The sequence below is a fragment of the Alosa sapidissima genome, chromosome 23 (genome assembly GCF_018492685.1).
Source record: "Alosa sapidissima isolate fAloSap1 chromosome 23, fAloSap1.pri, whole genome shotgun sequence".
In the NCBI taxonomy this organism is placed as follows: domain Eukaryota; kingdom Metazoa; phylum Chordata; class Actinopteri; order Clupeiformes; family Clupeidae; genus Alosa; species Alosa sapidissima.
In genome coordinates this window covers 1,257,141-1,268,943 of record NC_055979.1, presented here as the reverse complement: position 1 = coordinate 1,268,943, position 11,803 = coordinate 1,257,141, and the positions used below count along the sequence as shown (strand labels likewise).

General features: G+C 40.4%; 2 long non-coding RNA genes across 3 annotated transcripts; one reads left to right on the top strand and one right to left on the bottom strand.

The window, feature by feature from the left end:
• Positions 1-7,405: 7,405 nt before the first annotated feature.
• On the bottom strand, positions 7,406-9,176 carry LOC121698795. The gene is made up of 3 exons (XR_006026863.1): positions 9,022-9,176; positions 8,134-8,203; positions 7,406-8,010 (listed from the first exon to the last, which is right to left on the bottom strand). It is a non-coding gene; the product is annotated as an uncharacterized LOC121698795 (long non-coding RNA).
• A 1,136-nt stretch (positions 9,177-10,312) lies between these two features.
• LOC121698796 lies at positions 10,313-11,477 on the top strand. 2 transcript variants are annotated; one of them, XR_006026865.1, is made up of 4 exons: positions 10,313-10,382; positions 10,731-10,869; positions 11,179-11,229; positions 11,377-11,477. It is a non-coding gene; the product is annotated as an uncharacterized LOC121698796 (long non-coding RNA). The 2 variants fall into 2 exon arrangements; XR_006026864.1 differs by lacking the exon at positions 10,313-10,382 and having other exon boundaries at positions 10,666-10,869.
• Positions 11,478-11,803: the final 326 nt, after the last annotated feature.

Genomic DNA, 11,803 nt, shown 5'->3' with positions numbered 1-11,803 from the left:
GGCTGCACAGAAAGTAGCCTACTGGTGCTGAAAAGGTGAATAGATTGTAGAATAGCCAAAGATGTAGAATTGTTATAAAACCTTTAAAATCTCTAAACAATCACAAGTAGGGCAGTTCATCACAGTTCATCCATTGCAACTGGATTGATGAAAGGTCACTTACACCTGTAGGCTACATTGTATTTGGGAAAAGCAAAAGGTATCAGCATATTTTTTTTTTTTTTATGTATTTTTAAACAAAAACATCTCTGTCAGTTCCATGCCGTTTTCAACAGCTATCAAAAACAAAGGTCATTTTTGGATGGATGGATTTTTTGTGAATGTTTCTTCTTCTTACATAAGATTTTAGTCATCTTTAGTTCATGTAATACTTTATTGTCAATGCACAAATTAAGTAACAGTAGTCTGAAACGTTATTGTTAATGCACAAATTAAGTAACAGTAGCCTAGTCTGAAACGAAATGCTGTTTTACATCTAACCAGTGGTGCAAATAACTGACATGTCCAAATGGGCCTTGATGAAATGCGTCGCTAGACTGTTCATACACATTTTAACGGGCCAAAGTTGAAGAGCTTTTGTCCGTTATTGTTAGTGCAAATATAGGCTGATTCATGTTCCCTTGCATTGTTTAACTGAGATCCATGGCTAGTCTGGCTTTCACCAGACCAAGCTCAATCTTTTAAGAAATCAAAAAATAAATAGCGGGCAGATCAGGCTGGGTTCACCCAGCCTAGTCCATTGGCACCCGATATTGTTTAATTTTCCGATTGAGATATACACGCTCTGGCTATTCTAAATGCAAAAATGCATCAGGGAGTTATGACAAAACGGTAACTAACAAACTAGATCCTAATAGAAAGCTGTTAGCTTCCCTAAGCTACAGGTAGGATTATAAGGTAGGCCTATTTACAACATAAATTGTCAATAGGCTATGCTGGCGACACAAATAAAATCTTCTTTGGAAACCAATGGCTTACGCCTTACAGTATCAAGCGGACTTAAACTGTCATATCGTGGCGAAAAGTTGTAATAACATCCATGAGTCAAGGAAAGCGCGAATGAAGTAGCCACTTCTAAATGGGACCCACTACACAGTAGCTTAAGGTGTTTTGCTAAAGCAGCCATAATGAAATGAAGGTGTCATTGTTTGGATACTTCACACACACGTGCTTTTTAATTTCACAGACTACAACTACCAAGCTGTAATCAAAGCACATCGATTCCCCTTTCACACCCTGCACGCACTTAAAACAAAATAAACAGGCGTCTCAGTCTCACGCATGTATAGGCAAAACTGTATCAGACCGGTGTAACGTTGGTAAATCTTCCATTGCACAGAATGATTTTGTAGCACGTGCAATAAATGACAGTCGAAAGATACAAACAGTGCTGCTATACATTTGCTTGGTATAACCGCATTTATAGTTTTCTACAAATGCAATAAATCAAATGCCATCACTCAACCAACGCTAACGGTAACATTACCTAGGTCCTTATTGATATTACAAGATTAACGTACCTGCAGTAAAAACCAAGCATGTCCGATAAACATCCTCAGATTTATTTCGGCTTCAAGAAGAAATGGGAATTACACTTCATGTGAACATCGTCCTATCCTTATTAGATGTTCGCTGCGGTAAATTACAGTCCTTGTATGAAGCGTCCATTGTTTTTTCCAACCCACTTTTAACTTCCAACAAAATTACGTCTCACTGCAACGATGCGCCATCTAGTGGACAAACGACTACTTCTCACCAATACTGAAAATGCAGCCATGATGATGATGATGATGAATATTTATTTTGGCTTTCTTTTAATCCTACTGATTTTCATTTTTTACCGGGGGGGGGGGGGGGGGGGCAAATCACAAATGAGTGATTATGAGCCAGGTTGATGTGGGCCCTTGAGACCAACATACCATAAAAGATTCACAGAGAACTGTGTCTGCCCTACCCTCCTTTCGGGGGGTCCAGTCCAGCGGGGGGGCTGCAGATGAAAACGAAAAATGACGGTTCCATGCTATCCATGTGGGGGTACATGCCCACCAAGTTTTGTGTACCCCGGTCTTTCAGTGTCCCGGGAATCCTTGTTGGTGTACGTCACTAAATGTACACATAAATTATTTTATTGTAAGGCCCCCCATGAACGAAAGTACACAAAACTTGGCATGCATTCAGAGGGTGTCATAATGATCCTACACTTTTAATTTCGTGCAGTTTTGACCTTGTCAGCCAGAGATATTGAGATGAAAACACCTAATTTTTTGCTTTTTAATTTTTAACTAGGTGGCGCTATACATGAAATAAGTGGTAATGGGATGGGTTGACATGCCCCCTTAAGACCAACATACAAAAAAAAGGTGGACCTCCTAGGTCCTACGGTTCTCGAGATATTCACAGAAAACTGTCTCCGGCCACCTACAGGCCAGTTGGTGTATAGTAACATAAATTAATTTATTGTGTGGCCCCCCATGAACGGAATTCCACAAAACTTGGCGTGCATACAGAGGGTGTCATAATGATCCTACACTTCCAATTTCGTGCAGTTTTGACTATGTTAGGTCACAGATACCTTCAATTACACCACCTCATTTTTACTTTTTTGTGTTTAACTAGGTGGCGCTATACATGAAATGAGTGGTTATGGAATGAGTTGACATGGCCCCTTGAGATCAACATACAAAAAAAAAATGGTCCTCCTAAACCCTACGATTTTCGAGATATTCACAGAAAACTGTGTCTGCCCTACCCTCCTTTCGGGGGGTCCAATTCAGCGGGGGGGCTACAGATCAAAACGAAAAACGATGGTTCCATGCTATCTATGTGGGGTTACATGTCCACCAAGTTTCGTGTACCCCGGTCTTTCAGTGTCCCGGGAATCATTGACAGAAATTTGGGCATGCGAAAAAGAAAGAAAAAAAAAATCTGACTAAACCTATATGACCGCCGCTTCGCTGCGCGGCGGTCATAATAAGGATCCACATGAATGTACTAATGGATGTATAAGCATGAGGCGCTTGCACTGACAGGGCGGGGACCTGTGATTCAGTGTGCTCAATGAGGTGTGTGTCATGGTGGTGGTGCAAATAAGTCCAACAGTGCAACAGTGGACAGGGATAGGGATAGGGATAAAGTCAATATGGACAATATAAGAGACCAGCATTAAATATGGACAATATAAGAGAAAAATGTAAGCATAGTAATATAACAGTTATAGTATAATTATATGGACAATATAGGAGAAAAATGTAAACATAGTAATATAAGAATTATAGCAGCAGTGCAAGGATAGGTTTGAAGTAATAGGGTATCAGCCATTGGTCAAGTATGAAGTTAGACCACAGTCCAGACTGGGGGATGGAGGGAGGGGTTGTGCATGTTGCTAATATAGCCAGTAAACAGTGTAGACAGTGTAAGCAGTAACACAGTGGGCCAGCGGACAGTCAGTACACAAATATTGTTAAAGGAGGTCATGGAAGTGTAGAAGAGGGTGGAGAGGCAGATAGACTATGCAGAGAAGTATATCTCTACTCTTCCCTTTAGTGACTCCCTTTAGTCCTCAGTCTGTCAGTTGTGCATAACAGTGAGCGTAGTCTCCAACTGGTCAAGCTCTTCTGCTTTATGATAGTGCTGTGGAGTGGATGACAGTCATTGTCCAAGATGTTGATTCGTTTGTTCAGGGTCCTTTAATCTGATATTGATCGTGATGCACTCCAGTTCAGCTCTCACAAATGAGACAGCTTTCCTTACCAGCCTGTCTAGTCGCCCTGCATCCCTCTTCTTAGTGCTTCCTCCCTAGCATACCACAGCATAGAAGAGGACGCTGACAACAACAGACTGGTAAAACATCCAGAGGAGCTTGCTGCAGACATTGAAGGACTGCAACCTCCTCAGGAAGTACAGCCTACTCTGCCCTTTCTTGTAGAGTGCTTCAGTGTTGACTGACCAGTCCAGTTTATTGTCCAGGTGTATCCCCAGATACTTCCACATTGACCCCCTCAATGGTGACTGGCAGCCGAGCGGGCTTAGACCTCCGGAAATCCACCACCATCTCCTTGGTCTTAGCAGTGTTGAGTTATAGGTAGTTGAGTTTGCACCATTGCACAAAGTCCTCCACCAGGCTCCTGTATTCCTCCTCCTGCCCATCCCTGATACACCCCACAATTGCAGTATCGTCCAAAAAGTTCTGCATGTGGCATGACTCTGTGTTGTAGCAGAAGTCAGATGTGTACAGGGTGAACAGGACTGGAGAGAGCACTGTTCCCTGTGGAGCTCCGGTGCTGCTGATCACAGTGTCGGAGAGGCAGTTTTTCAGTCTGACGAACTGTGGCCGCTCTGTCAGATACTCTGCAATCCAGGATAGGTGAGCATCCACACCCATCTGCAGGAGCTTGTCACCCAGTCTGAGAGGTTGGATGGTGTTAAAAGCTCTGGAGAAATCAAAGAACATGATTCTCACAGCACTTTTCCCCTTGTGGGAATGTGTGCTGTGTGAGATATGTGACGCCATCTGTAGCGGGTCTAGTGCATGGCGTACCTGTGGTCTGAGTATCCCCAAAACCAGTCACTCCATGGTCTTCATCGCAAAGTGAACAAAATGTTTTAAAAAAAGTGAAGCGCTGTGAATACTTTCCGTATGCACTGTGCAGTCATCGGAGTGTTCTCAAACAGTCTTGATCTTGAATTGTTATCACATTTTCCTCAAAGTAAGATAAGCAAGGTCATATTTGTTGATTCGCTCTGTATCCACAGCTCACAGCTAGTAAGTGGCCTACTGCATAATGGGCAGGCAGGTGCATTAATGGAAAAGTATGGCTCCTTTGGGCTGCTGAAACCTTAGGGCCTAGGAGGACCACTTTTTTTGTATGTTTGTCCTAAGGGGGCATGTCAACCCATCCCATAACCACTCATTTGATGTATAGCGCCACCTAGTTAAAAATAAAAAAGCAAAAATGAGGTGATCTCTGGTATCTCGATAGTGTTTAGAAATGGTGAGTAAGGGGGCAAGTATACAACTTTGAATTGATCATGGTTGGTAAACCAGTTCCGGACCAGAGCAGCCAGGTGGAAACTAACATTATCCCAGACAACAACAAACCTGGGCTGCTCTGATCTGACCTGTACAACTGCATCATGAAGTGCCACGAGAAATGTGAGTGAGATGGTAGCTCACGAAGGCTTATGGCGGCACACAATGTGATGTTTCCCCCGTGCTTCACCGGGACGTGCACAATTGCCCGTTGGTGGAGACGGATTGCATTGCATTGCTCTGACTATTTCCACAATGGCAAGTTCCTGCTGTTGGGTGAACAGGCGTTGCTAAAGGTCTGCTAGTCATCCTGTTGAGAAATGTAACCACAATTTGGTATTGGTTTGGTTCTTTTTTACAGTTCTATATACTGCACACAGTACTGTAACATCTCAATGGTGCAGTACTATGTACTATACTGTACTGTATGTTTTACAAAACGACCATTTTCTGTTACAAAAGGAGCACTAGCCAACTTGTAATACAGTATGTGTTATGGAAATGTGATACGGTACAGTAGTGTAAATACTGTAGATACATCTGGAGGAGAGAGTTGAAGATACCTGTTTTCCAGTCTGAATGTCCTTAGGATGGATGCAATTGTGAACCGGCTTAGATGTGGGTGGACTCTCTGCCCAGCTTCCCTCATTGTCAGGCCATGATTTATCACATAATCCACCAAAGTTTTAGCACTTCGACCACGTCTTACTCCTCTCTGTTTTTGTCTTCCTCTTCCTCTATCTCTTGCTCTCCCTGCCTCCATGCTTGCAAAATTCTCAAAATGGCTCAACTGAGGCCTATTTGTGGCTGGCTGATTGGTGTTCAGTTTTGTAAGTAAGTATTTTCAGGTGTGTGTCTAAGTATTTTCAATCACCCAATGTGTTTTGTATTTTGAATAGATGTGTTTTCCCAATGGTACCCATGAGATTTCATTTATGAACAAGGTGTCTTATGTGAAAGTGTGTAGTGTGCAGGAGCAAGTGTGTTGCAGAATGGAACAAGACTGTGTGTTGCAAAATTACAACTAAAGTGCAAAGCAGCGCTTTTGTTTAAGGTATGGTTACACTGTGTTTCAAGTAATAAAAACTTCAAGTTTTGTTATTTTGGTCTAAGCATGTGTCTATAGTGTTCAAGCAATGGGCAAAAACTGTATTATCATACAACCCCATTTCCAAAAAGGCTGTGTAAAATGTACATTATATAGAATAGTACAAAGATAGCTTATCAATTCATGTCTAAGTTGGGACAGGGGCATATTTACAATTGCAATGTCCTTTTTGCAACTAAATCAAGATTTGCAGATTATCATTATGGATTTATTTACATTTTACACAAAAAAACAACCAAAAAAATATTATTTAGGAAATGGGGTTGTACTTAACAGAAGTTAATTTACTATCTTCATCACATAATCATCACACCATCTTCATATTATGTTCAACTGTATGGTCTTCACCATGTCTCTCTATTTGTCCGTGTCACTCTTACTGTTTTTAGACAATTCATTATTGCTCTGTTTTTTTTATTGTTTCTTTTATATATGTAAAGCACTTTGTACCTGTTTAGAAAAGCGCTCTATAAATAAAGAGAAATATAATTAGATTAACTAAAATTATTCATTTTAAAATACAACTTTTATATTAGATTCATGGTCAAGTTAGAAAGTAATACCCTACAAAGTAGTCTCCGGTTCTGCTCCCACCTACTTGAATGCCCTCATACAGACTTACACTACCTCCAGACCGCTGCGCTCCTCTGACGAACGACGTCTAGCTCTACCACCGGTACGCTCAAGCCAATCCAAACTTTTCTCATCTGTTGTTCCTCGTTGGTGGAACACACTGCCAGTTCCTACAAGGGCAGGGACATCCTTTTCCACTTTCAAAAAACTCCTGAAGACCCAGCTCTTTAGAGAACATCTACTCTCATAGCAACACTTACAACAAGTCTTACTGATCCTAGCACTCACCAGCCGTTAAACTGACAAGTCACTGTTAAAATACAGCACTCACCGACGCACTTATTCTTACTGTACTCTAATGTGTTTTTTTTTAAACTGTCTTAAAATTGTGAGAATTGTTCTAAAACTTACTGTTTACCATGTTGTTAGTCGCTTTGGTTAAAAAAGCGTCAGCCAAATGTAATGTAATGTAATGTAATGTAATGTAATACTGCCCTACTGAAAAGGGGTGTTTTCATAACACAGAAATGCCTTTGAAGATGCTGCAGTCAGAAATCCCTGTGAGTGACAGTGTGACAAGCGACACGCCTACACCTATGACAGAGATTCATTTTACACGATAAATATGTCTTGATCATGCTTAACTTATCAATTCCATAGTTGGATAAAGCAATTGATGGAGTCAACCAATCATATTATGGCATATTATGAATGTTCTTTATTTCAATAGGAAACATGGTGACAGAACTTGCAGGTGTACAGCTAAAATTAACCTAAATTTCATCCACATTGATCAATGTGTTTCCTTCAGTTGTTTCTTGCTTTGGCTTTGAGACTTGACTTTCTTAGGACCCTTGTTCTTATGTTTTGATTTCTTTGGTTTGTCCACACTCTTTGCGGGTGGTTGTGGGGCCGGGTTTGCCACTTTCTTCTGACTGCCTGACTCCTTGACATGGGCTGGCTTATCCATGGCAGTCGATGGAGCACTGTACACTTTAATATGTGATTCACCTAGAGCTAGAAAAGTGGGCTCCGAAGGTGTAGCAGGCAATGCACCCACTCTGTTCATTTTGATTGGTGGACTCTCAAAATACCGGCCACAACATGAGGTAAACAAGACAGTCATGAACAAGGTGATCATCAGACAGCAGAAGAGGAATATGATGACAAAGCCAACAATGCTCCAATTGTCATGGAAGCTGTCATCAGACAACTTGGCATAGAGCCTCTCGTAGAGATAAGAAACATATTGCTGTGATGATGCTGTCATCTTTGCCTGGTCCTCGATGTGTTAATTTACCTTGAAGAGAACAGATTTTCTGGATTAGACCGGACTTACAGCAGCCTGTGTTTGATAGATGTTGCATTGATGGATGTTGCACACATTGCATTTATTATTCATCGATGCTCCACATTCACTTACCTTTTTTCAGAGACCCAGCTTATGGAATTGGGGCAATGTTACTACATTGTAGTTACATCAAACTGCAACGCTATAAAAGTAAGACAAGTACAGGTGAATAGTTTTCTTTACAAGGAAAGTGCTTTACTCTCAATTTTAAACAAATACGGGTAGTAACCTAAAATCTTGCACTGGAGAGCTGTACACTGCTGGGGCCCTACAGTCAGTGTAATCAGAGAGAGGGGTAACCCAAAACATTTCTTTACTAAAAAAAAAATTATAATAATGGGGGAACAGTAAGACCTTGCATGGTGGATCTATGATAGGAAGTTCAGCCTTATAGAGCCAATAGCATAGAAAGGAGGCTATTACTTTGTAAAAAACTTTGCTATCATATCACCTCTCAGCAGAACGTTCAGTTTGGCTTCTTACAGTGATATTTTATCATTGTGACATTTTATCATTCGTGACATTCACACGTTTTAATGTCAATTCAATTAGGTATTTTCTCTATACTTAAACAACATCAAGTCATTGCAATGTACATGACAAAGCTGGTAAAATAGCAGGGGTGAACATGAATGTCTTTGGCATAACTTTTCCATTTTACTAGCACGTGACACCATGCAGGTTTACGTTATTGCTATCATAGCTGTTGAGCGCCATCTAACGGTTAACGTTAAACGCTTTATGGGTAGGCCTAGGTTTGGGGGAGAGGGGGGGGGGGTCAGATCTGTCAGTGGCTAAAGTTATTTTTGTCAAGACTAACGTTAGCATATGAAAAATCTTGTGCATATGTTAGCTATCAGTAACGGTAGCTAGCTCACGTTAACTAACTTAGTCACAAAAACACAGACAAGGGCTAGCTGAGTTAACAGTAAAGTACATCAGTTCAAGTAACAGTATTACCTCATAACAGTCTGAGCTGTTTTCCAAGCCACAACTTAAAAAGATGTGCTCTTTCCAAAAACCCACAACCAATGGCCTATTTAGCTAATGAACTAGCTAAGTCGCCTGCTGCATTTGCTATTTTTAGAATATTGTGGATGTTGCTATGGTAGTCATCTGACGGTGGTGAACAAAGATTCTAGAGCGCTACGCGAAATCTTGGTGGTGGTGAGGTGGCTATAATATCATAGCCTACTTTTTGTTGGCTACTTTGTTGCCCCAAATAATATTGACTCAAACAGTCACCGTTGCAATATTCAGCGTCAGTTTGCCTCGTTGCCCCCCCCTTGTCACTTGGAAACTTGAAAAAAAGTGAATAAAAACAACTGGGATAAAGTGTACAAGGGGATTAAGTAGGCCTAGCAGACGGGATCCTGTCCATCCCGGGAGGAAGGGAAAGTATCCATGACAGCCTTGCATTCCTGTAAACGGTTAATTAGGGAGCAGCTGTGGGGCCATGTTTCACGCCGAACCTGCTACACTAACACCACTAATTGGTGAACGACTCTCGCCAAAGGGTTGTCAGACATTGTTGCACCCAGCATGGAAAACACTCGCATAGGTGTCAACAACCTCTTTGCCACTTCACACAAACACGCAGGTAACATATACCTACAGCCTCAGTGCAGCACTTCTATGAGACAGGCTTGCTGTCCCTTATGACAAATCATAAGTTAGCTTCTATCTATGCCTATCAATCTACATGCCAGAGGCAAATATACTACCAAATATGGCCGGGAGACAGGTTAAATTGGTATTTCACTCTCATGCAAGACAGAAAATGTAACGGTTAACATAAGGTGTAGACATTCTATGCACTGTGGTTTAGCTAGCTAGCTGCTATTGTTGCATCATGGACAACACTTAGAGCTAACATTAGCTTTTTTTTTGTTTTTTTAGATAGGATGTAATGTGGTAACGTTATGTGCTGGAGAGTATTAGAGTGGATGTGTAGAAATTGAAGACACAAGTACTGTGCTTAATTTCATGGAAATGGTATTGCAAGTAATGTGTTTTGTTTTTGTGCACTATCAAGCTACTTTGTCATGCTTTGTGCACTGACATTCTTGCAAAACCATTCACACCCATGCTAAATTATGGAAATGTAAAAGTTGAATTGTATTGAAAAGGACCATGTATGGTCATGTAGTGCATTTGAGCACTGACACCCCTTTTTTTTTACATTTTAGAGAGACAACACTGGAAAGCTACATCAAGGACACCGGAGGATGGACCAGAAGACCTGGGACCAAGACGACCCAAGCCCAACCCATAGTATGCTTCACTGACAAATGTTGATGCTTCATCATCACAGACCAAAGGTAATCAAAAATGAATGTTTACTTTTTTTTTTGTTGACTTTTTTGTTAAAGGTCTATTTTCGAATGCAGAACATAACCTTTTTTTCTGAGAATTTATACATTTGTTTGAGTAGTTTTGATCTTTTGAATGACAAGAAATTAGCTTCAAGCTACTGGGGACACAAAGTGAACTGAAAATATACCTTTCCAACCATATCTTTCTATGATGGTTGGTACAGCTTCCCTACAGTCTCAGATAGCAGTCTCGGATGGGAGACATTTCATGAGTTACATGACATTACATATTACGCGAGTATACCCTTTACCAACGCCACTCTCATTCATGCTGTATATTCTGTTCACTTGCAGGTTTCAGAGAAGGCTGGTAGAGCTCTCTATGAGTGTGAGCTGTGGGAGATAACCAAGAACTGACAACCACCTACAGAAGAGGTGGCGATAATGGCTCTCCAAGAGGAGGTTGTGAGTCTGAAGGCTTTTATTCAACAAGGTTTGTAGAGTGTTTTCATACAGATGTGAACTTTTACAATAAAATGTACATGTTTAACTTTAATGAAATAGCAGCTTCTTGGTTGTACAAGTTTAGTAAAAAATTGAGGATGAAACTAACTTTTCCTTTCAGTGTGTATCTGTGTGCTTCTCTCTTCTGTGTATATGATATATTAGTTGTGTTGTCTCATTTAAAAGTGTTAGGCTGTCTGTGTGGACTGCTTCCCATTTTCGCCTCACCATCATAGATCTTTTCTGTGTTAGTAAACTGTAATTATTTGAGGTCCTAATTGATTGTGCTATTTTTTAGGAGGCACTTAGAGGGAATGCCTGGACCCTGAGAGGACTAAGACGATAATTGGTGAGTTTATTTTATTTGTATGTCTTTCTCTCCAAATCACTTTGTATTTTTCTCCAATTATCGTGATAATACAACAGTGTTTCTGCACTTTAGCATCTGTATCACTAATATTTTGCATGTTCTATTTGCATGTTCTGTCTTATTCAGAGGCCACCCTGAAGCAGTTCCCAGGCCAGACACTCACTCCAGATTGCTGGGCCAGGCAATAAATGCCAAAGTGACAGAACTGAGGTTCCATAACAAAAACAAAGATGTTCAATAAAATAGAATAAAAGATAACAGAAGTGTTGTGTGTTTCTTCCTCTTTATACTGATACTATGGTTAATTTTAAGTAAACACAATAGTGAAATATTTAATGATCAATGCGGAAAATATCAAACCATAGTAGAATATGAACTATATTAGAGAAATATATGTCTGAAATATATAGATCATGTGATCAGAATCTTCATCAAGGGTCATGTGATCATGCTTCTTACTGCCATATATTTAAATATATTTAATTATATGCATAAAATATAAGAAAGTGGCCAATATTGAATATTTACTTATATTTTGAAATATATTGATACA